Source organism: Parus major, chromosome 6 (genome assembly GCF_001522545.3).
Source record: "Parus major isolate Abel chromosome 6, Parus_major1.1, whole genome shotgun sequence".
In the NCBI taxonomy this organism is placed as follows: domain Eukaryota; kingdom Metazoa; phylum Chordata; class Aves; order Passeriformes; family Paridae; genus Parus; species Parus major.
The window spans coordinates 33,838,865-33,843,544 of record NC_031775.1 but is presented as its reverse complement, the minus strand read 5'-3'; positions in this window follow the sequence as shown (position 1 = coordinate 33,843,544).

The following is a 4,680-nucleotide window of genomic DNA, read 5'->3' as shown; positions in this document are numbered from 1 at the left end:
ATCCCGAGCCTGCCCCGGCCGGGGGCGATGCCCGGGCTATCCCCGGTGATCCCGAGCCTGCCCCGGCCGGGCGCTGCTGGAGCGGCTTCGGGCGGCTCCCGGAGCCCTTGTGTTCATCCCGGGGAGCTCCGGCCCTCGCTCCTCACAGACTGCCAAGCTGTTTGTGTTCCTTCTTTTACTCCTCTGCCCCGTGGCAGTGAGATGCCCAACATTCTCCACGGCTCTCAGCAGTAGTTTTTCAGCTTGGAGTTCTTCCCCGTAACTTTTTGTTCCAGGGGTTGGGACCTCCAGGGAAACGAGGGCTGCTGCCAGACAGGGAGCTTCAGGGCAACAGGGACATGGAAGGATGGGGAGCAAAGCCTGACCCCTCTTGTTCTGTGTCCTTCACCCGTGGGGAGACCCAAACCCTTCTGGCCAGCTTTGTGACAGGTCTGGGGACATCCTGCTGTGCTGGATGTGGGACCTGGAAGATGGATCCAAGGATCAGGAAAAGTTTCTCTCTCTCTCTCTCTCTCTCCTGAAGTGATCAGTGCCATAAGCCATGTGCTGATGTCGGGGCAGCCAGCATGGCCTGGCTGTGTCCCCTGTCCCTGTGTCCCTGGGCTGTCCCTGAGCATCTGCTCCTCCTGCCTCGGCTGCTCCTCGCAGAGCCCGGCTCTGTCACCTCAGCTGGGCAGGGCTGGCAAGCCCCGGGCAGGAAACATTGCCTTTCTACTGGAAATCTATTCTTTAGTGCCCAGTCAGGCAGTGGTAAAATCCCAAATACTACTTATTTGGGGTCAGATACCGATGTGTTAAACTTCCATGCTCTGCACACTGCTGACTGAAGTGTTCCTGCTCAGACTGCAAGGAGAGCTTTTCCCATAGCCTGGCTTTCATGGCTGTGGGTTGGGAGCACAGATGCCTTCCCTGATATTTAAACACAAGGGAAAAAGCCTTTCTGTATTATCAAAGTGGTAGCTAAGTAAGTAAGTGGGGGGAGGAGGGAGTGGGAATTGCAAGGAGGTGTCAGCTAAGCTGTGTTTAGCATCGTCAGCGGGGCTTTGTTCCGGCTGCCCCCGGATCTGGGATGTTTTGCCTGTGCTTTGCCCAGGGACTCGCTCCCTCCGTGGGCGCTCTGTCCCCGGCAGAGCCACTGCCCCTCATTCCTGCCAAGGACGGAAAACTTGTCTAGGTGTGAAGCTTTGCAGTGTGCCATGTAAGGCAGGAATAGGTGAAATCCTGGGAATTGGGCAGTTTCAGGTCCTGGAGGTGTGTGGTACCGTGGGCAGTGCAGGGTTGCTGGCCCTGAGCTGGTTAATGACTGTGCTGTCCCTCTCCAAGGCTGGCTGTGGTCCCTTGGCAGCGGTGCTGGCTGGAGTCTGAAGAAAAGCCATTCTCGAGGGGCTCGTGTGTCTGTGGGAGAGCTGAGGAGATCGGGGCGAAATGAGCCCTCAGGGCAGCTGAGACTGTTCACGTGGAGCTGGAGAAACAAAAAATAAACAAACACAACAACAATTTGAGGGACATTTGATGGATAGGGAGGGACAAGGACAATCAAGAAAAAGTCACTGGAAGTACCATTCAAGTGAAATATTAACTCAGATTAATACTTGGTGTATTCTGTGGAGAACACAGTCCTCATGGCTAGCTTGGCATGGGCTTCCTGTGGTTTGGGAATAACATGCAGGAGCACGTTGCTGGGGATCTGCCCACCTTCCTCCCATGTCCCCAGGGCTGGCAGGGTGACCTTCCTGGGGCTGGCACTCCTGGAGGGGCTGTCTGGGGCACATGTCCTGGCACACGGAGCTGATGGGCGCTTCTAGGGAGCAGCAGGGGCAGCTGTGGGTGGGAGAGCTGTGCTGGCAGGGCTGCGGAGGAGGCACAAGGTCATTCCACCTCCTGGAATGTCAGTAAGCAGCCCTTGACAAGGAAAACCTCCCCAGAAACAAAAGAAGCTGCTCCTTTTGCAGTTTGGTACTTTCACCATCTCAGACTGGGGTGCTGAAGCAGCTGGCTGGGTTCTCAGTGTGTCGCGTTAGGGGTGGAGCTGCTGTGTGCCCACGCAGGGCTGGGGAGAGCCTGCCTTCCCTTCTAAATATTGCTTTATTTCTTGTGGGAATGCCTGAAATGGGGCGTTGCTCACCCACAGTGGTGTTGTGCCCTGGGTCAGGGCTGGGTTTTCCACTCTCTGTGGACACAGGTGAGTCTCTGTGAGCGTGGCCCCGCTGGGCTCGGCCCGGGGCTGATGCTGAGCCCGTCCATGGCAGCCTGGGATGTACAAGCAGCTCTGACTTGTCCCACTCTTCCCAGCAGAGCTGCTCTCCAGCTGGGAGGGCACGGTCCCTCTGCAGGCTGTGCAGCCTCTGTGGCCGTGGGGGCTGTGAAAGCACAGTTTGCACACCTGGCTGCCCGTCCTGTCCTGAGCCACCCCTGGGCCATCGCCACAGGCTGTCCCCAGCTTCCTGCGCTGCCGTGTGGCCACAAGCCCCAGAGGCAGCACGGGGAGCTGTGGGGGGCTGTCCCTCCCAGCTGTGTGCCAGATGTGTGCCAGCTGTGTGCCAGATGTGTGCCAGCTGTGTGCCAGCTGTGTGCCAGCTGTGTGCCAGATGTGTGCCAGATGTGTGCCAGATGTGTGCCAGCACCTGCACAGCTGTGTGCCAGATGTGTGCCAGCTGTGTGCCAGCTGTGTGCCAGATGTGTGCCAGCACCTGCACAGCTGTGTGCCAGCTGTGTGCCAGCTGTGTGCCAGCTGTGTGCCAGCTGTGTGCCAGGGAGGGGATCTGCGCTGCCTGGGCCCTGCCTTGGCACCCGGCTGCTGAAGAACGGTGTTGGGACAGCCTGAGAGCGGCTCAGCCTCTCTGCACAAGAGAAGATAAATGTCAGTGTCCTCTTTCCCTCTCTCACTGTTCTTCAGGAATGAAATTGCTTTCGGTGACAGTTATGGAAAATTTAAAGTGCTTCGGATGTGTGGGAACAGCCGTCTCTGAGCACTGCCAGGCAATGAGGTGTGACAGTGTGACAGAGTGTGAGTGTTGATGTGTTCATTTACATCTCAGGTGGAGTTCAGGGCTCTCCCAGTACCTGGGAGTGGTGAGGAAATGCAGGCACTGAAGGATGTTCAGAATTACGTGGCTTGCTGGTTTCCTGTGCCCATGAATCCTTACAGGCTGATAGTTAGCCCTGCTGTGTAATTAAATTAAATTAAATTAAATTGAACTGCAATGTAATGTCTTTATAGCTTTGCTGATGTTTCTGGAAGCTGATAAATTTCATTTATTCTTCCAGAAAATACCCTTACTTGGTTCTAGTGGCTCCAGCAGAGAGCTCCTGAGGCTGATGGTGCCCGAGTGACTTTCAGGGTAACCTGCAAAGGGCTGTCCCCACACAGAGTTACCTTATTGTCCAAGGTTTGCATGTGGCTCCAGCTGAGCTGTCCAAAGACACAAGCGATATTTTGTATTTACGTGGGTAATATGTGCATTGGAGCACTGGAGAAAGTGTCTGGAGTAGCTGTGGAGCAGAGTGGGGAGGGCAGGAGTGAGGCTGTGGAAGCACTGCAGGCACTGGTGTGTTCCTTTGGGTCTCCCATTCCTGCCTGAGCTGTCTTTGCTCAGGAAAAAAATATTTCTTTCTCCTTTTCTTTACTTCTCCTGACCATAACTCCTTCCTCTCCTCTGACAAAGAAAATGCACAACTCAACAAAATTTGCCATCACTGCTGAAAATACTGGGGTGTGATTTGTGTCCTGGGATTTTAGAGGGATCACGTGGTGGCAAAAGGCTATCATATGAGTATTCCAGATATCCAGGGTGGGCAAAAAAAGCACAAAGGAACAGGGAAGGAACTTAGGTTGAGAATAACCTGTTGGAGTGTTTAGGAATCCAAGAGACAAGACCCTTCCCAGCATCAGCAGTGAATAGCCCTGGGGGTGGGACAGTCAGCAAAAGGCACACGCTGGTTCCTTGCAGGATTCCTGTATTTTTAATTCTGGTGTCTGACAAAGGTCAGACAGGTGAGCTGGGCAGGGCTTGGGCTAAAGCTCAGGTTCCTCCTCTGAGCAGGCAGTTCTTGTGAGGATTAAGAGAGGTGAGGGTGACTCTCCTCTGGAGCTGGCTGGACACAGCTTTACCCCCAGGGCTCAGTGTGTTTCACTGCCAGAAGGATATCGGTCATCTCCTGGCTGAGAGATGTGGCACATTAAACTGCCTCGTGAAGCAAATGCCACAGAGTCCTCGGGAAAGCCACGTCCTGCACCTTGGCTTTTTGTGTACTGGTTCCCGGTCTTAATGGGAACTGGCAGGCAAGAGCAGCGAGCAGGGAACACAGAGAATGATACACATTATGTTTGGATTGTTTGCACTGTTGGAAAACGTGCTTAATGCTTCACAGAAAATAGGGCCAAAGCTTGGTCCCAAATAATTTGCACTCTAAAGGCTCAATGCCGCATATGGTAAGCACATGAATAATTCATACACATGCCAACAGGCCCCACGGTTTCATATTCAAGCCTGATTCTAGATCTGCTCAGAACTTTGAACCGGCATGGATTAGTGGCTCTTCCAGCACAGAAGAGGTTTGGCAGGATCTTCAGCACACGATGAAGCAATCCCCTCTCCTGACAGTGCTGCCTGTGTGTCTCCTGAAAGGCCGGGAGCTTCCCTGTCATCCCTGCTGGGGTGGCTCCGACCGTGTCCCCGG